Source organism: Mauremys reevesii, linkage group 9 (genome assembly GCF_016161935.1).
Source record: "Mauremys reevesii isolate NIE-2019 linkage group 9, ASM1616193v1, whole genome shotgun sequence".
In the NCBI taxonomy this organism is placed as follows: domain Eukaryota; kingdom Metazoa; phylum Chordata; order Testudines; family Geoemydidae; genus Mauremys; species Mauremys reevesii.
Genome location: NC_052631.1, coordinates 24,316,077 through 24,341,678, shown reverse-complemented (window position 1 = coordinate 24,341,678; position 25,602 = coordinate 24,316,077). Strand labels below are relative to the sequence as shown.

Genomic DNA, 25,602 nt, shown 5'->3' with positions numbered 1-25,602 from the left:
CTAATCGTTTGGCTTAAGACCCATCATCAATCAGTCGGCAGAGATAATCTGGATTCTTAGAATTGAACATGATAGAAGAAAGAAAACTGTAGACACTTTTCTGTAGACACTAGAGGCTGCCCCTCTCTCCCCACCCTGGTTACAGCCCTGAGTGGTCCTGATTCAGAGAAAAGGGCTCAATAAAGTCATATAACCCTGTTTACAATCGTGTTCTTTTATAAACAGGCTTCTTGACATAAGAGAGAGTCAAATGAGGGTTACACAAAAATAATAATACTGCTTTTCTGTAAATGATATGGGATTCGTTCATTAACATTTCTCACAGCTGGTCTCATGGGTTTGCTTTCTGAAGGACGTACCTTGCAAGAACACATACTGCTAATAAAAAGGAACACCAGACTTATGAGACACACAGGAAAATTTGGATCTATAAAGAGTGACAGCTGCTTTAATGAGGGACAATGAACTCTTGTAAGCAATGAGAGCAGAACAACTGAAATTGGCGGGAATACAAATAATTAAAGAAAATCACAGGATAGGATTTTTCAAAGGCATTTGCCTTGACCAACTAGGCTCTCCACTGGAGTCAATGGGAGTTGTTCCATTGACCTCTGTGGGAGCTGAGTTATAACAATGCAGAGTACTTTTTAAACTATAAAGTATGAGGAAGATATACCCACAAAACAGATTTTGTAAGAGTCTTTCTGTTTAGCTCACTCAGGCTTTTTTCAATTGTGAAGCATTTAGAAAGCAGGCTCTTGCACTGCATCTCATCTAGCCCAACAAGGTCCTCCTCTTGATTTCTTTGAAGATATTTGGTTTACACCTATTTAACGTTCAGTTTTCAGGCACTAAGATCCTCCAAGAAAGCATCTTTATTGCAAGTTCAGACTGGAATCACAGGAGGACCATCTAAAAGCTTGCATCACAGAAACATTGAAGTGCTTCCTATTTACAAGGTAAGAATGTATCACTGGATAAATCACTCCCAGGACCATTTTTTCCGCTACTTTGAGTACAGGAGCAGGACTCTATCAGTCCCAGGGTTGGTGATGGCATGGAACAAAGCTTTGCAAACATATATATGTTCAATGGAAGTCCCAAGATTGCTGTAGCTGCTATTGTGCAATACCAATGAAACCCAATTTTTATGTTTCCTCTTCCTCAATCCATCCCCTTACAGGATTCTATTGTAAGGGGGACTCATTTCTAGATAAGGGGGATAAATCTCTTGATAGCTCAGACACCATGATTATTGTTGCTTATTGCTGTCATGATTTGGGGAACCAGTTTTTATACAGCTGATAAATTGTGTGTGCAATTATGAACTCTCTGTATGTGTCTTTGTCAAGCTGAAAACTCCATTTTGAATGTGCAGCTTCTTTGCCTTCGCAGTTGTCTTTTACTTCCATGTTGGACTGGACTTCCAAAAGATAGTAAAGTGAGGGCTAAAAATAGAGAGAGTGGTTGAATCTGGATAGTCCTCTATTCAAATCGAAGCCTCTAGGCAATAGCCTGGCTCCTACCCAGGAGAAATAATTTATCAAGGGAGAGGTTGACTTGCAATAAAGTCACCTGGTAGGGGTCTGTGGTTACCTGTTGAGGCTGATCAGGGAGTCACGTGACAAAGCTGGCTGGAGATTACGAATGAGAGGGTCTCTCAGCAGCCATTTTGAAACTGGGAAGGGACAAAGACAAACACCCTGAGATTCTATATTCTGGAGGAAAAACCACATACAGGAAAGCAGAGGGGAGTGAAAGGATATTGGATTCTTCCTAGGACTCTTGACTATGCCCAAAGAACTCTCCCAAGTGGTGAGGGGGTTGTGGCAGGGAAAATGTGTATAGCTGTGTTTATTATGTAACCCTTCTGCCAGGTGGAGCCAGGGCTGGGTTCAATATCTAAGGGTTCCTTTCCATCAATACACCACAGAACCTGGCTCGAGCCGCCACCCAGTAACCTGGGAAAATTACTCACCCTCGCAGGTGCCTCTGAGAGGCAATACTTCCTTACTCGCAAGCACAGATTCTGAGTGTAGAAAATAAACTTTTAATGAAAGGAGTGAAGTCACCTGACGTTAATTAGGGAAAATGCCATGAGCAGAATTCATAATAATAAAACTGTGAGCAGGACACCCACCCCAGAGAGTGTGGGGCAGTGCCTTCTGCCTCATGTTCTTGAGTTCTACAACCAAAAGTTCCTTTTCTGTGCCCCTATCTGCTCCCTCACCATACCCCTGTCACAATGGTCATCCTTGGTCAGAGAGGACCCCAGGGTTCAGAGCCACATCTGTGTGAGTTCGCTTCCCACCTGGGGAAGAAGGCACCTTGCTTGCTCAGGCATCTGAGCACTTCCTTTGGCTGGCAGTCCCGCCAGCCGCTGCTTCTCGCCTCCTGGCCGTCCCACCAGCCGCTGCTCCTGCTGCCTCACCAGCCATTAGCTCACCAGCCAACTGTCAGTCACCTTCTGCTGCTACCTGCCTCTCTGCTGGTCAGTCTTTCAGTAATTTTCAGCTCTTTGCAGGCTGGGCAGAAACACCGCCCCATCTCAAGTGATTTCAGCTCTCAGTGATTTTTAGCTCTTATCAGGCAGGGCAGAAACACAGTCCTACCACAACTGATTTCAGCTCTGATTGAGCATTTAAATTAACAAAGAGGCTCCTAATGAACAGTGGGGAGGAACAGGTTAAACCAGTCTGGGGGAGGACCCTTAGGGAGGGTCCACATACTTCCTGACTGGACACAGTTCTGCTCCCCTTCATTCAAAATATTGCCAACATTGGTAACAGCATTTCACTACCCCTGCATTCAGTACTAAGGTGATTTGTAACCCAACACCAGCCAAAGTTGATCACTTTGAGCAACACACCGCTTTATCTGCTGGATATCTAAGCAGAGTAGGCAGGGGCACTGTAACAGTTTGTATAGTGGGGGTGCTGAGAGCCATTGAACCAAACTGTAAACCCTGTATATGATGGAAACCACTTCAAGCCAGGGGGTGCTGCAGCCCCTATGTTCCATCACCTATGAGAGTAGGTGTGTTCATGTAAACAGTTTGCTCTTGAAGTCTCTTCCCCTCCCAGCTAGCTGTCAGGGAAGCATTCAGCAGGCCCTGCTTACAATTATTTTGTATAGAACTGTGTATTTCTTGTGAAACATAAGTAAAGAATAATAATGTATTAGAATCTTGTGCAAAGTCTGTGTTTGTTGACTCTCACTGTCACATCTCTCTGAAGAGGTATTCTGTAAACCAGAAGGCTCACTCACACCTTCAGCAGGATTCTAGGGAACATGCTAGAGCTGCCTGGGAGCTTTGTGGGAGACACTAGTTTCACCCCATGGAGCCCCCACTGCCAAGAGGGGTGTCAAACATTAGGTCTGGACCTGGAATGCTTAGCTAGAAACCCAAAGCCAGCACAGTGCCTAAACTGGCTAACCTCAGCAAGCTAAAGCATGTGGCATTCAGCATTGGGATTCAGTCACAGCTGTCTAGGCAACGTCCATCAATGGATGCAAAACAAATAATGAACTTTTAAGGTCTCAACCCTCAGGTGGTGTAAACTGGCATAGCTCCACTAACTTCAAACAACTGAGGCTCAAGCCCAGAAACTCTAGTTCAAATACTAATCTGTACCACACCTGCAGCTATCTTCGTGATAGAAGTCGGTAAGGAATTGTCCAAATTATACACTAAAATCTCATACAAGGAAATAATTCATAACCTGATACAATCTTGCTCACTCAAGACAATGATATTTCATGAATTGCTCAACCAGAGGAGCTTTGCTGTGACTGGGTGTTTGTGCTCTCTGAGGCTTATGCTGTCAGCCACCTGCACTTGACCCAGACACATGTGCGAAAGAATTATTTGATTATGATTCAAATCAGTTTGGTCAGATGCCAAACATTTAGCAGCCAGCTGAATACTAAGTGAAAAATGTCAATGAGGATTCTGCTTCTCCCTCAATCACCATTATGGTTTGTAGGCTTCTTCTTCACCCATAAAACTGCACAGCTGATCTGAATGATATGTAAATTAATTCAGTACAATTCAAGGTTTTCATATATTGTATATAAAGCCTTTCATAATCTGGGGTTTAAGGACAAGAATTGTGCCCTCTCCATAAATCACTGCCCAGTAGTTAGTCAATCAGTGGGTGGGATCCTGTGCCCTACATCCATGCAGGACCAGGACTAAGCCAGCAGCACAAATTTCTTGTTCTGGGTCTTGCTTGTGGAATTCTCTCCCACAGAATAGAAGAACCTGGAATCCCTTGCTGGGGGGAACACAATGGGAGCCAACAATCCTGACTCTGTCATTGATGTTGTTGGGGTGGATGGGAGGGAATGTGGTGAGATAGAATTAGATTTCTTCAGTTTTTGCATTTCTTCAATATTTTGCATGTGAACTGAGAATTGTTGCATTTTATTTGGCAAGATGGCTTGCCTGAGAACTACGACATCTGCCCTTTGGCGCTGGCTGGGGATCTGTTTGAGCTGTTGGATTTTTTCATTATTATTATTATTGATGTCCTTTGATTTGTGATCTGACTGTGTTGCACTTAGATGATAGGTGCCTTATAAATGTATTAAATAAATAGTATTTTTTTGGAATTAGAACATCTCACCATCTTAAAAGGTAATATGAAAAGCATCTAAAGACAGCAATATTCTGACCCTTATGTTCTAGTAGCTATGCAGGCATAGTTGCTGGGCTTTCTTGGCAAAGTACTGGATCAACAGGAGAGCTAGAAAAAACTTCAGAATGGTCTTCTCAGGATATGTTCCAACATGTTTACTTCAGTGACGCCACCAGGGATCAAGTGCAAAAGTTACTTCATATCTTAAATTATTCCTTTCCTGTCGTGCAGCCGGAGCATTGGTTATGCTGCTAGTCATCATTTTTTAATTGTGCTCTTCATCAGCTTTGAAAATTCAGGTCAACCTGTTCTGCGCCTGTGGCACCAACAATATCTCCTCTTCTATCTTCATTCCAAAAAAGGCAGAGGTTGTGATAGAATTGCTGCCGAAACTCTGACACCCACCTACATAAGTGCAATGATATAATTGACCTCAGGGGTAAGGGGGATAGAAGTGGTGTGGAGGTACGCACACATGTGTGACCGGCAGGACATCTCTAAATGAAAACTGAGAGCCTTTCATTAGGCTCAGTTTTTCTTCACAACAACAAGATGTCACAGCCAGACCAGACATTTGACTCTTACCTGACAGGCTTATTTGTCAACCTGACTGTCAAATTGCCCTCCTGTCACTTTCACCCTTTGTTAGACTGACTCGTCCTGATCTGTGACTATTCTATATCTGCAATTTAGGAAAATAGAACTCTTCACCTGGCATGCTGAATGGAAACACAAAATTAGTATATCCCCGAATATTTCTTGACTACCTTCAGACTTAATTAAATTCTGCTGATAATAGAGAACGAAGCTCTATTGCATGATTTTTTACATTAATACATTTCCTCTTCTTTTTTTTTTTTTGGTACCTTGATAAATGACTTGGGAATGTATTCCATAAGTAAGGATTGCCTCATAGGGCCTTTACTGTCACCTGTACAACACAGAAATTACACTGATCAATACAATTCCTATAATTTATTGTTGAGGCAGATGGGGAGAAGAGAGTTGTTCTGAGTGCCAACCCTTACTGATTTTCTAAGAATATAGGACCATAAGAGCTTCCATTTTGGATCAGACCTATATAGGCAATTACAAAATAACCAGTCCATAAGAGAAGTTACTTTCAAACCCCCACAGTTAGAGGTTGGGGGTTAAGTGTAAGACTTTATATCCCTTACATCATTTTATTCTATCTGATATACCTACAGATTTTCTCTTTATCCATATAAACGTTTTTGAATCTTTCTAAAGCTTTTGGCCTCAGTGAATTCTTGTAGCAATGAGTTCCATGGATATATTTCATTGCAGGAGAGAAGAGGGGAAATAAAGGGAACTGCCATAAAGAGTTTATATTTTTAAAATAAGTGCTGTCCTTAAAGGTACATGTGGAAAATTCCCTTAAAATCTGTGTTTTGCCCATGTAAATCTGGAGCATTGGAAGAGCCACCTCATTATCTTTTGGATTATAGAATTTTTCAGCTTCTGAGAGCACACTGGATTTTACCTCTTTTGTATAAAAAAGAATCTATCACATCATAAAAGATAATGTTTTAACTATTTTCTCAATCCCCGGTAGTAATTAAATCAATGGCAATTTTTGCCCTTTTAGCACTGACTTGACAAAGAGAGTTTTTCAAGTTATGATTGACATTTTAATGTACTATATGTAGTATATGGATGTTGGTGGTGTTTTACACAGTGTATGTTTTTCCTTTTGTTTTTGCAAAAGATATGTCATATGCAATTTAATAACAGTGAATAGAAAACTGTATTTTTAAAAGTATTTTCTTTCATCAAGTTTCAATGTTTCCTTTAAATTTCCTTCAGTGCCTCTTGTTCTTGTATATAAGAGAATAAATATAGGGCTGTCTGATTTACCTTCCTATGCCAGTCATTATCTTCTCTCTAAACAAAACAATCCCATTAGTTTCATTTTTTTATACAGAAGTTTTTCCATGCCTCCAGTCATTTTTCTTGTCCAGCTGCGAATCCTCTCTGTCTGCTACAAATGACAGCTGGTAATGGGGCTGGGGGGTGTAAACCAATTACAAACTCTCTCTCCCCTCTTGTCTCCAGCAACATGATGGCGAGTACAGCAGGGAATGGGGTGGAGAATGCTGATGGTGGCATCTAGATCTTTCATTACTGCAGCACCATTGAGAACAGCCAGAGGAGGCTGATAGAGAGGCATGGATGAGCATTTAGGCAGTGGGGCTAGAAAGGATGGAGTGGATTGCGGTGCTATTGTAGAGGCAGTAGTAACAGAAACTGGCAAGAGCCTGAGTGTGACCCAGCAATCCCTTGGTGCCAACTGGCAGAAGGCACAGGAGGTGCATATGGTTTTACAGGGACGCCTTGGGTCAGATATATGTGTAACAGTTCACTTAAAGGTGGGATGTGAGGTCTCTACCAACAGCCCAGAGCCCACTGGTTGTCATAATCATTGTGATATGTGTGTACGCATTACGCATCTATATTGAAAATTGCATTCTTAAAGCCACCAGGAAGTGACATACCTCAGAAATGTTCCTTTCAGACAGTAGGTAACAGATGCCTATCTCCCTGTCTGTCCCTTTGCGTAATGTATATTGTATGCCTCACACAGTATGTGTATATGGATACTGAGCCAGGAGCGGAATGAGAGATTTCAAATCTACAAGAAAGGAAATTTACAAGATGAAACAAACAGCAGGAAGTGGCGCGGGCTGAGGGACATGCTGGCTACCCTTTCTGCAGCCCCCATTGGCCTGGAGCGGCGAACTGCGGCCAGTGGGAGCCGCAATCAGCCGAACCTGCAGACGCGGTAGGTACACAAACCGGCCCGGCCCACCAGGGGCTTTTCCTGAACAAGCAGCGGCCCTAGTTTGACAACCACTGCTCTACCAGACACAAAGGAGGTCTTGTTAATAAGTCTAGGCTCTAGAATGCATGTTTTATATGTTACCATTTGTTCCAATACGTCTACTTGAAGCTCTATGCTTTGTTAAATACACTTATTTATACTTGTTTTCACTATATACAAATCTAAGTGCTGTGTGTTAAGTGGAGCAATGACCTGATGTGAATGTGGCAAGCTGGGATTCATGGCTTCTTTAGAAGCAGCAAACCTGTGAACACTGCAAGTGTCCAGTGGACCAGGGACTGGAGACGCCAGAGGGAGATGCTTGGAGGGCTCAAGCTTGGGCTGTGCCAATCACTAACCTGTAAAGTAACAGCAGGACTGTGAGGCCTAGAGGGGAGGGCTTGTGTTGCCCCTGGCTGGTGGAGTGGGGCAGCTGACCCACAGCGTGCACAGACAAGGCTTCCTCATGCTAAGAGCAGGTGGTAGCAAGGTGCCTCATAGCTCTGGTCACCCCTGGGAAGTGTCACACTAGGTGTGAAGAAGGAAATGAAGAGAAGAGTCAACAAAGACTCCAAAGCTGAGAGCTGTGGGGGAGAGGAAGATGGGGCTGGAGAAAGGGAGAGGCCTGAATATGGGAGGGAAGATTAGAAATTTGCTAGAGAAAAGTGAGGGAACAAGGTAAAATGTCCATCTTGCTCTGCTCTTCCAATATGTCAGAGATAACATTCTCAGAAAGAAATCTGTGCAAATGTTTAAATGTTCATGGTACAGTATTTCAGTTGCCATGTAATCCGGAGGGCTAGATCTTCAACTAGTTTAAATGGAGCTATGGCCATTTATACTGGTGGAGGATCTACCTTAGAGATGCAGCTAGCTGTTTATATTTGAAATGCATCCACCAGTGACTGATATTTAAAAGGCCAAACATTTTCTATTCAATAGGCATTGGCTATATGACTATGTTCACATTCATTTTTTTTAACAATAATGCCTAATAATGCCAGATGCATAAAGCTGCCAGAGCATTCCAGTGAATATGGTCCAATATTCTCATCAAGAAAGATCCTAAAGCTCTTTAAATGTTTCAAAGCTTGTTCTCTTAAGCTGAATATAGTGGTGTCCAGAGGAAGCACTGTGCAGATTGCAAAATATGTTTGTGATGGTATCTTTAATTATTAAACTACAAAGCCACAGTCACTCCACATCTATGTTTAATTTAAACTAAATTAAAAGAAACAAGCTCTACCTCTTTTAGAAGAAGATTCAGATTTGTACAATCAACATCTCTGATCTATTTTAATACATTCTAATGCATTGAATTATGCTAAGAAAATACTTAGGGCTCAGACATGCATTGAGGATGATGAAGAAGCTGCAGCATTCCAAAGGGAACTTGTGGAAATATGGGATTTTTATCAACAAGAAAGGGAGTGCACCTCTGATACAATTTTTCACGGATTACTCAATAATTCCCCTGGCATCCTCCCCACCCTCTTTGTGGTGTCTTGTCCCCTGTGGACTGCACAGGGAATTGTGCACAGCCGCTACACCATGATCCAAGATTCTGTAGACTTACCCTCTCTCCTGGTGGACCAGCTGAGCAGCTGGCCACAGGCTAGCCTTTAATTATTATATCCAAGTGGCCTCAAATTTAGCTAATAAAAAGGCGGTGGAGGAATAGACTTTTTTAAACTTTCCATTAAGAAAATCACAGAGCATGATAGCACTCCCAGGTCACCGAAGAGCATACCGAAACCTGCTCTCTGAAGTGCACGTGTTCCTACCCTGCCAGTAGGCCTCAAGTCAAGTCTTGTAAAAATAACAATTTATACTTGAGTCTTATTCAGTCCTTGGCTTCTCCATTGACACTGCCAACAAGAGTGCCAATCAGTGTCTGTTATGGCAGTGGGTTTTGTGATAGACACCTGTCCACAAGGAATGGACAGTACTCAGACCTTAGGAACTTGTTTGACATAGGGTTCTGAACAGCTGTAGGGTGCCAGTTTGTCACTAGTTGTAGCAGTGACCATGTGATCCAAGGTTCTTTATCTAGGCTTTTTTACTCACTATTACAATTCCCTAAGAGTTTAAGGTCATTTGAGTCACTGGACCAAAGTCAGCCATATATAAACCAACAACTCCATCAATATCACATCTGAATTTGTCATCAAAGTATATAATGGTTAGCCCCCCAAGTTATACTTTCCATTACTTTTTGGAAGACTGAAAGACTCTGATATTTTCCCTTCTGCTTTGTTGTACCTGTCAAACGTTAACTGTTTGCATGGTTTGCCTAGTGGCTGTATTGAATTCCTGTACCTTGCCAGCAGACCACTCAGTTGATGTCTTTAATTGATTTTAAATTATTTTTTACTTAGGGGCCACTGACCCTAAATGTCATCATGCTTAGGTTCACTCTAAAAATCATCAAATTTTACCTCTACCATAACATCTGTGAAATCTTGCATAGTGAAACTTAGAATAATAGAATTGTAGGACTGGAAGGGACCTCGAGAGGTCATCTAGTCCAGTCCCCTGAGTTCATGGCAGGACTAAGTATTATCTGGACCATCCCTGAGGGAGTATTTGTCTAACCTGCTCTTAAAAATCTCCAATGATGGAGATTCCACAACCTCCCTAGGCAATTTATTCCAATGCTTATCTAGAAAGTTTTTCCTAATGTCCAACTTAAACCACCCTGGCTGCAATTTAAGCCCATTGCTTCTTGTCCTATCCTCAGAGGTTAATGAGAACTGTTTACCTCCCTTCTCCTTGTAACAACCTTTTAGGTGATCTTGCATGATACAGGTATCTGCTCTTGATGCTCAGGGGATAGCTGTTGCAGAGTTCTATTTTTCATTTGCATGTATGTATTTCTATCTGATTGCTATAATTAATCACTTGTTTCTCACCTCAAGGCTACAATGTGCTCTACATGGGGCTACATCCTGGGATCACTTGGACACTGAAGCTGGTGCAGAATGCAGCTGCCTGCTGTCTAAGTGAAACTTCACTCAGAGTACATAAAACCAATACCCTCTATAAGCTGCCCTAGCTGCCTGGATGGATCTTAAGATGTTAGCTTTAACCTATAATGCTCTAAATGGTTTAGGATGCAGCTACCTAAGAGATCATCTTTCTCCCCATACAATACATCCAGAGTTGTGATCCACAGAGGCACTCAGCACAGAGCTCCTTTGTGAGAAATGGAAGGAAGCAGCTGGCAGGGTATTCTCCATCAGGCCTTGACTCAGGAATGTGCTTCCCCTGGACCGTCTGGAGCCCAGATTTGTTGCCATTCCATGCATGTTGAAAAGATCATCTGTTCTCTCAGGTATTTAGGAGGTTGCTTTGACCTTAATCCAGACAGTCACTAATTGGTCGGTATCGGAGATTGCTGAAGGTTTCTAGTTTACTGATGATTATATTTAACACTGGTTGTGATAGTGTGGATGTGCCCAGACCTATGGATGGCATCTTCTGTATCTAGAAAGAGAAATAAACCAGTATACTAAATAAAGCTATGGTCCCTTTGTACCATGAGCTGAATTCTACAGAGCAGTGAGGGAAAGAAAAAAATATATAGCTGATAAATTTTAAATGGCTCTAAAAATTAGGTTTTCTATCAATAAAAATGTCACTTGCTAGGCTGAAGGATCATGATATATTTCACCTTAAACCTATCAATGATACAGCACAAAATATTAGTACTTTGAGCTTCAAGTAAGCGTATTTTTGGAAGGAAATTCCATATTTGTGCAGACAAGAAGGAAATATTGGCATATTACATTCCCCAGGCAATGTTAGAAGTACTGCAGTTCCAGAGGTTTCTGGATTATTATACACAATGTAGGTGTGCTGGGTCAGAGGTTCATGATACATGTAATTTGGATATCACCACCACATTGTTTGTGTATATGTGCGTGCAGCATACATATATGACCCACTGGATAGTGAGTGTCAGTGGCCCACAGCAGTTTGAATCCTGGATGAGTCCCCTTATATCACAGATGCTATCTTGGCTGAAACAACAAAGACTGAACTAGGGATCTCCAGAACAAAAAGCATGAACTACTCTAGTTTAAGCTAAACACCAAGGAGTGTTAGGTCTGGCTGTAACAGACTCGTATCCTCTGTGGATCAGGCACAGAAGGGGACAAGGAAAGCACACTCACATTTGCTTTAAAATAAAAACATTCCTTTGGTTCTATTTAGCAGCCATTTAAAATATTAAAATAAAATAAACACCACACACTTACATGTATGCATTTATTTGTTTGGATTTTATAAAACACCCATGCCCAGGCTTCAGGTGTCCTTGTCACCAATTAAAATACACTAGAAAAATCATTACAAAACCAGACCAGCAACACGTTTCTCACTATTCATAACACTGTCAGGCAGTAAAATAGAGCAGAAACCGAACTATATTTCCTCCTTGCAACTATAGATTTGCAAAGAAACCCTAATCTTAGTCATTTCAGCCCTGCTCAAAAAGATAAACTAGACCACATACCCCGGAGGTGAGGAGTCCCCCAACTCAAGGGGCACTCACAGAGAATGCCCTGACTGCATCCGCCTCTCTTCTATAGATCAAGAGAACTCCAGCTTGAGTGCTTCAACTGATCCCAGCCATGGTACTGTGGCCCAGAGGAGGATGGTTCTCTCAGAAAGGGCTCTGTAGGACAACAGTCATAATCTTAAACTTTGCCCAGAAGGCAATGGGCTGCCACTGCAGGTCACAGATCACTGATGACCTGTGCTCACATTGAGGTACTCCACTTCAGATGAGCCACTATAGTCTTCAATAGCTTCAGCATCTGAACTGTATAGAGCCCACATTACTGTAGTCCAGTCTACAGGTGACAAAGGCATGGATTATGGGAGCAAAGAGGATTTTAAAAAGACCAGAGATTTGGTCCCTGATCTTTGCCACACCAGAAAGATCATCAACCAGTGCAGGTTCTATGCTCTACCCAGATTCGAACTCCATATGACAAGGGTCAAAGAAGTCAGAGGCATCCAGATAATCTGTGAGTTGCCTCCCCATGACTGTTGGCATACTGTCCAACCAAGATTGGATGTTTTAATACAGGTTAATAGCTGGATAGATTGTCAACATCAAGAGATGGCTTTCTGAGCCCAGGCTGAATGCATGTGTCTTTTAAAGCAGACAGCAACCTGCCCTCCTCAAAGGAAGAATTGACAATCTCTACCAGCAAAGAACTCAGTATTTCCCCACAGGCCTTCACCAGCCAGGAAGGAACAATGATTCAAAGTACAGGTTGCGACACAAATGTCTTCCCAGCACGACCAGAGCCTCTGTAAATGACATTGGTAAATCAAGCATAGACGAACTAGCATTGTCCCATCTCAGTAAGGCCCTACCTTCATAGACGCAGACAGTTTGGTCTGATGCTAGTTGATATTAACTGCAAAGTAAACAGACATTTCTTCATATTGGGAAGACTCGCATCAGCAACCAAGCAGAGACAATCCAGATTAACCAAGGTAATCACCTCATTTGACACAAAGCTGCTCAATCAGATTTCAACCAATACTATGCTGACAGAGGCAAAGGGTTAACAATCTTATCTAAATCCCTTTCCCTGTGATGAAAAACAGTGTGTGCAATGCATCATGTCCCAGGCTCTCTGTCTTCTCTTCCCCATGAGTCTCAACATTCTACAGGGCATTCATATCCCCCTTAAAAAAGAAAGGTGCTGTGTATTTTTGTCTTGTATTCCTTTAACAAAATTTTAGTGTAACAATTAAATAGGTAGGGCCAGATATTTGGGACTAGGGCTGCTATCTACTTATATTTGTGTAGTATCTAGCCTAATTTGGGGCCCAACCTGGTGGAAGCCTCCAGGTGTTATCACAATGTGTGTTAAACAAGCAACAACAATGTGGAGGGGGAGGAAGAATTATTTTACAGTGCCCCCAAGTGTACTAGGCATTTATTGGCCACTGGAGTCACTGTGGGTTTAAACTAAAGTCTCTTAGATCAGAATCTGTCCTGAAATTAATAAGGAATTCAAATAAACTAAGACAGACCAATGCTCACTAGACAAACTATAACATATTAGATGTGCTCTTTGGGAGGCTGAATACAGGGTTTCTTCTTCACAGATGTGTCTAATTCTTGGGGAAAAGCACTTCCAGGGTAACAGTTCTGTTGGGGCTTAATGCATGCTTTATGCTTTTCAAGTCTGGGTGATGTTCAAACATTACATACCCACAAAAGTCATATTGAGAACCAGCTCATAACGCAGTGACCTGATTCTGACTGCGCACTAGCTCAATGTTGTTAACAGCCCCCTTGCCTCTTCTGCTTGGAATGGTTTGAAATGGGGCCGGTGCCTCACCCTACAGCGACAGACTTCAGGTCATTGCAAAACAGCTCACGGCATCTGTGTTTAATAACAGCCATTTTACGTAGTTTAACATGTAAAACAAAAACACAATACAGGAGAGTAAAATAGCATAGACCAGTATCAATGTCAGCTAGGCTATAATGGGAATTCTCAGTGGGAAAAGTGTTTTGTTTACAGGCATAAAAATGGTTATCCAAGCTAATTTTGCTATATTAGTTAAAATATTTGCATAATATTTATAATCTTAATTAGTAAAAAATTGTCACGATTCAAAATGCAATTATTTTATTAACTCCCATTGACTTCTGTGGGAACAGAATTAGATCTTTTAAGTAACTTCCTGCAGATAAGAACTGTTATATACACTGTATCTACTCTGTTACACCCTGACATGCAGCTATGAAAACTGTGCTAGTACAGTTGTCCCTGGGCTCATAGACAATGTTTAAAAAGTACGCTCGTACACCAAAGAGTGAGCTGGGAAGAGAACAAGGAACCCTAAATCACACTCCCTTGTGCTGACCTCTGCATCTCATAAGCATGCTGAAAGGTCCTTTTTTTCATGCATTGTTTTGTTTACATCACCAGTAGGACGCATCCCTATGCTGAGTGTATTGAAAAGACAGGAAAAACTGGCAGGTAATCTAAATGGTGGAGGACTATGCATTATGAGAACCTGAGATACAAAGCTAGCAGCTGAGGGAACTCTAGTCCCTAATACAACGTTGCACTGCAAGGAAGAGCTTGCAGGTAGAGGCAGGGGAAGTGAGTAGGGAGAAAAGAAAGGGAAACCAAAGATATTTTTCACTTCTCCATGCCTTCCAAAAGAAAATAAATGAATTTCTGTGAAGGATTCAGGCCTCAAAAGTTAGCCTGAAAGATTAGTTTACACAAAACCTCAGCACAAACTCTGGGTCTATTGGATGCCAAGTGTTTCCCACCAGTTGCTGAACCCTGCTCAACTCCCAGTCAGCATCTGGGAATAGAGGGCTCTCAGCATTGTGCAGGAAGCACTGGGCATCTCACAGGATTGGGTCAGGCATGGCAAAGCTTCTGCGTCTGTAAGAATCTCTCTCCCCGACCCACTTCTTCCCCTTGTTTCTTGCTTCCAACCACTCCAATGGAAAATCGAAGCTGTCTGCTGTTGGGAGTCTGACATCCCTATCAAGGAAACTAGGTGGTGCCTTTGTAGTCTCTTGATTAGAGTTAGCTTTAAGCACAAGCAGAGCAAGCAGATCTTAGGACTCTGTTGTTCTGATGGCTCAACTTCCCATGCAAACTCTCCTAACTCAGAGTCCAGCCCTACCTCCCTCTCCTACAATGGTAGGAAATAATTCATTTCCAGACATTCTTGACTGCCACTAGCACCCGAGAGGAAGGAACCATGTAAATCACAAAGACTGGCTGTGCTGAAGACTCTGGACAGAGAGAGAAAAAAGGGGAAAGATTTCAGAGGAGGAACCCAACTTGCCAGTTTAGAGATTTCAATTCTCCTGGCATTCACATCCAATCTGGAGGTGTCAGTTGCTAACCAGTGCATGTGAGGCCATTTCCAGCTCTGAAGTGCCAGACATTCCACAGTGATACCATGGGGAACCCTCCATACCTACTTGTCATCCCAAAGGGAAACAACCTGTCATGCTCTGCTGAGAAATAACCCAAGATAAGTGACAGATGAGAATTTGAGCTTTGTGTAACAGCAACAAGTAAATCCCATTTGGTATTAGACTTAAAATTTTAAGATTGACGTAGCAATTGTTCCTGAAATCCTTGCAGCCCATCCCTGCTGTCAATAGCATTCAAACATTCGATTATGCATCATATGACTTCCTCGGTCTTCTTTTGTGGAAATCTGATATACCTTTTGCTACATGAGTTTCAAGTACTTGCAGTGATGGGTACCCAGCTATACAGACATGCATGTCCACATAGCAGCATGAATAACGCTTTGATTAACAGGTCTATTATAAGGCACTGGGCTTTGAAACAGGATTCAGATTCTTTCATATCCAGGTCCCTGGCTAGAAACTAGTTCAGGTTGGTAGTGACTAAAAGCTGTTAGAGTCTTATGGTTCTGAGTCTGGTCTTTTGTCAACACATGCAATGGATTGGGTTTGTATTTAACTCACCACTGAAGCAGGAGTGGAAATCTTACTTACACTTTCACCCATCATGTGATTAACCTAATTTCAGTGGTTACTCATTTAAGTTGTTCCAGCCAATAAGGAGCACTACACTGAGAGTGATTAGAAGATAAGAGGAAGAGACAAGCATTTCATTTTCTGCAGGACACACTTGCGATAATGCTCAATGAAGTGCTGACAATTGACAGCTTATTGTTTTAGAAGTTTGATGTGAAGTCTGTTATCAGGAAAAAGGATGCCTTGTACTCTTACAAAGAGGATTTGGAATTCTTTTATATGTGCCAGTCTTTGGCTTTGTTTTCTGTACTTTCTGGCATGACTAGACAATATTAACATTATGTTTCACCTCAATATAATTTTACTATTTCTTGGTTTAAGTGCCTAAAATAATAGATCTGTATCTCCACTCCCCAAACTCCTGGAGAAAAAAATTATAGAAAATGATTATTCTGGAAAGATGTGTGTAAGCATGTGAGACAGAAAGACTATCTGCAGGCAATAAACACTTAGCTAAAGGCTCAGTAGTCAAACCATTCAGTAGAACTACTTGTTGACATTCTTCCCAGTACAGTAGAGTGAGAAAACAATGGCTGCACAGTGTCATTACTTAGCTCCATAAATGCCCCCCAATATATACACATATAATATGCACCTGGAATGGAGGCTCATTGGTGTAAGCTGCCTAAGCCAGCATCCTGCCAGGACCCTTGAATTGTCTATTGCAGTCTCAAGAGTGAGAATTCTAATAAATGAGGATTTTAAAGCTGCCCTCCCAGGGTGGAATTCCTTGGAAAGGGCAATGTCAGTATAGATTCACTGTGATCATCTAGCCTGATCTCCTGTATACGACAAGCCATAGTACCTCCCTGAAAGAATTCTTTTAGAAATGTATCCAATCTTGATTTAAACATTTCCAGTAATCCATCACAAACCATGGTCAATTCTTTCATTGAGTAATATCCTTCACTGTTAAAAAATGTATGCCTTCTTTCCAGTTTACATGTATCGAGCTTTAACTTCCAGCAATTGGATCTTGTTATAACCTTTGTCTGCTAGACTGAAAGGCCCATTATCAAATATTTGGTCCCAATGTAGGTACTTATAGACTGTGATCAAGTCACCCCTTAACTTTTTCTTGGCTAAAATAAACAGATTGAGCTCCTTGGGTCTAGCGCTAGGAGGTATGTTATTCACCCACGGATGAATTCTCCCCTGCAGGCACAGGAGGATGCAAATTGTACTCCCCCAGACTCCATGTCTGGAGGGCGAATCTTGCCAATTAAGGAGTGATGTCTCACAAAACTGCATGGAAGAATTATCATCCCCATTCCACATGGTGAAAATGAGCCATCCTGAGGTTAGAGCAATATGTTTAAACAGGTCAATGGGAACTACACATACCCAGTACTATGAAAATCTAAAAATCACCTCTTAGGCACTAAGTGGGGTGGATTTAGGTATCTAAATTTAGGCGTCACTTTCAAAACTTTTGCCGTGTGTGACTTGCCCCAGGCCACAGAGTAAGTCAGACCAAGAACTAAAACACACAAGTGCCTGGCTTCCAGGCCCCTTCCTCTAGCCATTAGACCACACCCAGTCCACACTACCTTTAGTGTCACATCCTTGTTATTTGTTTATAGCTACACTGGGAAGATAATCACTTTCTTTTTTCTTTTTTTTTTTTTTGGCTCCTTTTTCACAAACTGGTTTTGGTTTAGCCTGGCAAATGTCTGGCCTGCAGTGGCCATGGCAGCCTGCACTGATCTATATTCAGAGATCCAGACCCACAACTCAAAGAAAGGTTGAAGAGCCCTTGTGGGGAGGCTGGGATTCCCATTTTCCACTCTGATTTTTTGTCAGTGGCTGGTCTTCTCATTCTTGTTTTTGTAATAAAGCATGTCATTTGTGTGATATAAGAGGCACAGAAAGAGATTTGATGAAAGGCACTGAGTCTTAGGACAAAGAAAACCTCAAGACTGGAGCAATGTGTCCATGGAACCTACCTGCTCAACCATTCCCTGCTTTCTTAGGTTCACTTTGGGATCCCAATCATCTGCCCTACTACAGGTGGTCCAGAGGCTCAGCTGCTTGGGATATAAAAGGCCCAGATTAAACCAAAACTCCCTCTCTGCGTTTTTCTGCTTTCGATTTTTTGTTCAACTAACAGAACACAAAGCAAACTCTGTGGCCACATTCCCTTCATACATTCCCTGTAAACTGCACAAACAATATACAACTCAACAAAACAATTTAAATGGGACAGCTGTTTTTCCTCCAGAGCTCATTGGCCTAGCTTCTACATAGCAAACATCCCATATCTGCCCCCATAAAGTCAGGCCATCCTCTTTTCACCCCTTTTAAGGGTCTGAGCTCAGCTAGGCTCAGATGCCCCTGATTGCTTCAGCTCTGGGAGGCACAGCCAGCTGGAACTCTGGAGGCCCTGCAGCAATGAAACCTAGCAAACTCCACACCACTATCTGGCTCAGTGAGCCCTGCTCCTAGGGCCACCAAGTAGCACCCAATGGCCTGCACGTCCCACCACACCTGCACTGCCTGGTGTCACCTACTGCTTCTTTCAAACTGTGAAATAGTGAAATGTTTGTGTATATAAAGCTAATCTGTGTTCTGCATTTAAATGTTAGAAAGTCTGCTAATTCAAAGAGCTGGTGAACAGTATATTTCTTCTTACTCGTGGGCGACAGTCAGCAGTGAACGAGCACTTTTAAACAACAATGAAGTTATTTCATGCAGACCAAATTAGGATCTTCCATTGTACATCTTCCTACATCTGCTACTGTACACAGTACGGTAATATCAGATTGCAATTTTTTCCTATTTTCTACAAAAAATGCAAGTCTGTTACCTATCAATCAGACTAGGTCACCATACTTTGATTTAAACTAATCTGTGCATTCTGTTTACTTGTTTTTCTTCAAATATGAACTACTGCAAATTGCATACTTTCCCCCTAATTGTTTACATAACATAATTAAATAAAATTTTAATATTCAGGAATAAATGGCCATGAAATATTAAACTCAGAGCCAGAATTGATGGTAAGTATAAAATGTGCCAAAATTCAAGCGTTTTAGATCCAGTATCCAGGCATGGCTTTATCTATAATACTAAGTCCTATATCCTGTGGCACCTTATAGACTAACAGATGTTTTGCAGCATGAGCACCAGACTAACACGGCTACCCCTCTGATACTTAAGTCCTATATCTTCAGTTATGAGATTGTTAAATCTAATTGCATGAGACTGCCTAGCTATCTTGAATTCATTGTATATTTGAAAATACTATTTTGTATTTTATATAATAGATGTCCTTGGTATGAATCCTTTAAATGTGACTACCTACAATAATTGTTCCATCAAACAAATTTAAACTAACAGATAAGTGATTGTATTGCATGCTTATGTTTTCAGACCTTAACATGAATCACTTTGGAACAAACTATTTTATTTTATTATTCTTTATTTTGTTTTTGGATAAAGAAAATGACAAAAAACAAACATAATAGCAAATTGACTCTTCAAGGTCAGAGCTGCTGCAGTACATTGCAAAGCCTTGCTCTGAAGGTGCATCAGACATTAACATTAAACTAAACTAAATCATATCTCTGGTACATTTTCTTTAAATTAAATTAAATTAAAGTAAATTAAATAAGTAGGTGTGGGAGGAGCAAAGAATGAGATGTGAATATATAGCCAAATTATTGGGGTTTCATGTATTAACATATTTCATTTTTAAAATTTTATTCTACTGATGTCACTAAAATGTTATGCAGATTGGAAAAGTGATATTTTCCTCTGAAGCAAGATAGTATTGAAACACATTGGAGAGCATTCAAAGTTCTCTAAATAGAGATTGGTTACAACTCTTTGTGGAGACATGTTAAAGACCCACGTCTGATTTCCAGACCAATCTAGTTTTCAGCATTTTAGCGGTGAAGCACATAGAGGTCAGGGTGAAACATGAGCCTTGCATAACTCAGCAGCAACCCCAGTAAATGATTTAGTACTAACAAGGGGTTTTGAAAGCACCACTCTGTCTGCTGAAATTTGGAAGCTGGACTTATAGAAGGAGAAATTGAAGCTAGGTCTCCCACATCATAAGGGAGCCCTCTAATCACTGGACTAACCATTGTGAGGGCATCACCACTTCTTTTGTAGGGGGTTAGGATAGCTCTGAGAGCATCCAGCTCAGGCCCTGCAGGTGAGATAGGTGGGGAATATTATATATAGAGAGAGAGATGGAGATATACCTATCTCATAGAACTGGAAGGGACCCTGAAAGGTCACTGAGTCCAGCCCCCTGCCTTCACTAGCAGGCCCAAGTACTGATTTATGCCCCAGATCCCTAAGTGGCCCCCTCAAGGATTGAACTCACAACCCTGGGTTTAGCAGGCCAATGCTCAGACCACTGAGCTATCCCTCCCCCTAATGCTAGTCAGAGGATCCCACTGGGGCTATGGCATGAGGTAGGTGAGTGGTCACTAGACGGAGGCTGTTGTGGCAGAAATCTAGGCACCTACAGAGCAAAGCATCCACTGAGTGAAGGGTTTGGAGATCTCAGTGTTGCCTAGATGTTGGACTTAGGCGCCTAAGAAGGCAGTTAGGCACCTAAGTATTTTTGTGGACCTAGCCCTAAGTGACTAGCCCAGGCTCACTCATGAAGACTGTGGCAGTGCTGAGAATGAATCCAGATCTCTGTACTCTTCCCACAGGACCACTCTGCCCATAAGAGAAAATAAAATGCAGAAGACATTTGAAGGAGAAATGTGAAGGACAGTAAGAACATTTGGTGCACTGGAAAATGGGTCCTGCTCCAAACATATGCTGTTCCATTCTATTCAGGGCTTATACAACCTCCATCACTGTAACATCTGAGAACCTTCCAGAAACGCATTAATTGATGTGTCTAGCATCTGTCACATGTGAGTCTTTCTTTTACTCTTCCCATCCCCAAGGATAAACTTGGGAAGATAAAAAGGCGCATAGAAGTGGGAGAATGGGAGTAAAGTGCATTAATAAAAAGGTTTAGGTAGATCCAAACCATAGAACAAAAATGTGACAGTTATGGGACATATTAGTCTTGTAAAAAAAACCTGGAGAATATTGGGTGGGGGGGCAGGGGCAGCTCTAGGTATTTTGCCGCCCCAAGCACAGCAGGCAGGCTGCCTTCCGCGGCTTGCCTGCGGGAGGTCCCCGGTCCCGTGGATTCAGCGGCTTGCCTGCGGGAGGTCCGCCGAAGCCGCGGGACCAGCGGACCCTCCGCAGGCATGCCGCCGAAGGCAGCCTGCCTGCCGCCCTTGCAGCGACCAGCAGAGCGCCCCCCGTGGCTTGCCACCCCAAGCACGTGCTCGGCATGCTGATGCCTGGAGCCGCCCCTGGGTGGGGGAATCCAAGACTCTGAACTGGAAAAAACTGGTTGATTTGAGAATTTTGTCTGATTTTTAGATCTACAGAGCACTCTGATGGGAGTTGCAGGGGCTCAGCACCTCTGTAAATCAGGTGAATGATTTAGTAAATTTTTAGTAAAACAATACTGAGAAGTCTGTGTGTGCTGGAAAAATGTAGCCTGTTGCTAGCAGTTGAGTCTACATTCTATTTCCACATTACTGATGGCCTCATACATAATTTGCCTTTTCCTTTGCAGGTAAGGGAGTATTTCTACTTTATCTCTCATTGTAAGGGAAGACTCTTGTGATACCAAGGATTTTGACAGTTCTTACTGGAGCATGAAGTAAATTCCAAAAATAGAATAATTGAAATGCAGTGCTGGAAGGGGGTCATCCTGGCCAGCCCACCGCGCTGAGGCACGACAAGTATACCTAGACTATCCCTGAAAGATGTTTGTCTAATCTCTCCTTCATAATCTCCAATGATGGGGATTCTACAACCTCTAATATCTAACCTAAGTCTTCCTTGCTGCTTATTAAACTCATTATTTCTTGTCCTACCTTCAGTGGACATGGAGAACAATTGATCAACATCCTCTTTCTGACAGCCCTCAACATATTGGAAATCTGTTATCAAGTTCCCCCTCAGTCTTCTTTTCTCAAGAATAAACATGCCCAGATATTTTCACCTTTCCTCAGAGGTGAGGTTTTCTGAACTTTTTATCATTTTTGTTGCTCTCCTCTGGACCCTCTCCACTTTGTCCACATCTTTCCTAAAGTGTGGCACCCAGAACTGGACACAGTTCTGCTGCTGATGCCTTGTCAGTGCTGAGTAGAACTGGACAATTATCTTCAATCAGAGTATATTGCATACAGAAATTCTATCAATACATCTCAGAATAATATTAGCCTGTTTTGCAGCTGCACTGCATTGTCAACTCATTCAGTTGTGATCCATTATAACACCCAAATCGTTTTCAGCAGCACTACTCCTGAGCCAGTAACTCCCCATTTTGTAGTTGGGGATTTAATTTTTCTTTCCTAAGTGTAGTACTTTGGACTTGTCTTTATTGAATTTCACTTTTGTTGATTTCAGACCAATTCTCCAACTTCTCAAGGTCATTTTGAATTCTAATCCTGTCCTCCAAACTGCTTCTCAGTCATCCTACTGTCTTGCTAAATGAATCTGACACTACTATGGGACAATGCCTTTTCACAGATGATCCTATTGCTGTGACAGCATCCCCTCTTTCAAAGCACCCATTTCATTTCTAGAAATGTCCTTGGAGAATTTCAAAGAATGTTTAAGCCAATTCATTTATTGATGTTGCGATGCAGCATCCATTCCATACTAGCTGGGCATCTCACTTGAAATTAAAACAAAATTGTTGAATACATTGAAAGAAACTACACAAACAGTTAACTAAATGAAATTAAACACAAACCCCTAGCAATGGTGATGGTTGGTTGATTAATTTAAGAACCTGATCATACCACATTCTGAATATTGCTGAACTCATATTCTGATAGATCATCAAAAGGAGCAAAATTTATAGAAAAGGAGTGGACTTTTCAAAAGCACTTAAGTGACCAAGGAAGTTCTATACAGGAGATCAGATTAGATGATCACAATGGTCCCTTGTGGCTTTATAAACTGTCAATGTAATCTATGCAGGCCCACTGAAACTCAGCTGCTATAAGTGACTACAGCTCTTGAAAATCCCACCCAAGAATCTTAAACTGATAATGTCTTGCTACCTTCTCCTGGATAATTCCATTTCAGGAAACAGCAAGAATTTTCCAGCAGATCTCAACTGTGGGGACAGAGATTGCCTCTTCCCTATCTTTCAGATACCTGAATCCTCGACTTAAAAAGGTTTATCAGTACTTGAATTGCATCCAGAAACAAACAGGAAGCCACCACAGCTCATAAAGTACTGGAGTTATATGTTCAGAGGGACTTTCACCCCATTTAAGAGTTAAGCCACTGCAGGTTTTCAGACCTTCTTGGATTGCTTTTCTATACCATAGAAGAGTACAGAATACTCCAGGGGAGAATATCTTGGAAAAACGTGGCACTATTGGAGGTGTTGGGAAATTACAGCTCCCACTGATCTCAAGGCAAGGTGCTCAGCACCTCTAAACAGCCGTCCACTTATTTAGGTATTTGGGTGCCTAGTGCTTAGCACCCACATTTGAAAATGTTGTCCTGGTGTGTCCTATGTTTCTGGCAAAGTGTCCCTGCAGACCTTCACATGAACAGAAGGGGAAAAGAATTCCCATAAAGGTTATTAAAGAGAAGAATTTCAAGGAAAAGAAAAACAGCTGTGTTTCCAGAGGCATGCATTTCCGCTCACTTTCATCCTGAATCCTATTTGGCTTTCATGAAAAAGGGAGATATTGTGCTATTTCAAAAAGACATACACCAACAGTTTCCTTTAATATGGCATTTTTAAATGATTCCATTTAGTTAAACTGATTAGTCCCAGTATAATCATGATTTCACAGCAGGGCATTTAATGCAAGTTTTCATGAAAGCATTTATACAATGTATAAATCACACTTAAGAAAGGAAGGGTTCAATTACATTTGTAAGCCATGTTTATATTACGCCTGCAATCTTCCATACAGGTTTTTCCAGATGCAATTAAAATATCATTTTATATCCCTACAAAGTAGAATAGTAGAAAACTAGAGAAACAGAAGCAGTTAGAAATTAAATTTGGAGATCTCTGCTGAACAGCACATAATATGATGGAAATATTGTCCTTCAACACAAAAGTGAAGCAGCAGGGTGAACTAAGATGGCGTGTAAAGAGCTAAAAGAGGCATTAATTCACAAGAGAGAGATAGTAAAAACTACAACTAAAACACAAGCTGAATTGACAAAGGGTGTTGAGAAGAAACAAAAGGCAATGGACAAGACATACTATTTGAAAACCAGAAGTCAAGTAAAAGACAAGTACAATTTTGAAATGAATACCAATAAATGAAGGTTACAACAGAGCTCAAAATGATTCCTTCGTTCAGACTGGAATTTTTCACAGTACTCTTTTGTTTTCACAGTACTGTTGATATTCTTTCCTGCTTTCTGCTTAAAGTTGATCCTTTTCAAATTGAATTTCAGTTTGCAATTGCAAAGATTGTGGTTACTGCTAACATCTGCTGTTCAACATTCCCTTGTGATGTGGATAGATGACCTGAATCTCAAATTAACACAGATGTGTCAATCTTATTTTTTGTTTTGCCATCTAGTGAATTCCATGTTTCTTTGTGTGGATCTTTATGACGGCACAGGGTACTTGCAAGAACTAAGTTGGACACCAAACAATTCAATGAATCCCTTGCCATTTTGGTTGATGGTTCCCATTGTGTGCTTCCCCACTGTTCTTTCAGTTCTTTGGTTGCATATTGTACTTCAGCATTAAAGTCGACCATCACAAGAGGTAAATCATGTTTAAGTATTCTGTCAATCATATTTTGGAAGCAATTGTAGAACTCATCTTTATCCTCATCACTATATTCCTCTGTATGACTACCAATTTTAGGAATCTGGTTTGGAGTCTGCTATATATGATTCCAACACACAGACTTCCGCATGCAGCTGTCAAATGGAAACCATCTGAGGGTGAGGAAACGAGGGAGCCCAAGAGAAACCTTAAGAAGAACCTGGGAGGCAGGACAGTGTGATTCTGACAGACCTGGTGCCAGCTCATGCCAAGTGCCCCTGCCTCACTGAACAAATCAGCATGGAAACCATTCTGGCTTATCTGTATGGCAGTATTGTTAAGATAGATATTAGAGTTGTAAGAATGTGTTTGGTGTTTAGACCTTATGAATAGCTTGTAATATGCTGTATTAGTCTCACTTATCTGTACCCCATGTTATAGAGCATGTAAATGCGTAACTCATCAAACAGGAAAGACGCCTTCTTTAGTGCAAATCCTGGCTTCTTACAGAAGATGCTAGGTTCTGACCAACAAGGAGGCCTTTAAAACCAAATGAGCCAACATGACCCATTAAAAGAACAAAGGCCTTAAGTGCTCACCTCCCTGCTCCAGGGAAAGGAGACCTGTGCATGAACTCATCCCATCAGCATGGGCTCTGGGGTGAAGGGGATAGAAACCCAACAAGAAGAAACTTGGTTCTTTTTGCTGCTTGGACTCTAAAGGGACAAGAATCACTAAGCCTAAA

General features: G+C 41.6%; 1 long non-coding RNA gene across 1 annotated transcript; it reads left to right on the top strand.

Annotated features, from left to right (window-relative positions):
- The first annotated feature begins 576 nt into the window (after positions 1–576).
- Positions 577–25,602, top strand: LOC120371497. Its single transcript, XR_005584402.1, has 5 exons — positions 577–959; positions 20,734–20,943; positions 21,467–21,520; positions 24,664–24,854; positions 24,957–25,602. It is a non-coding gene; the product is annotated as an uncharacterized LOC120371497 (long non-coding RNA).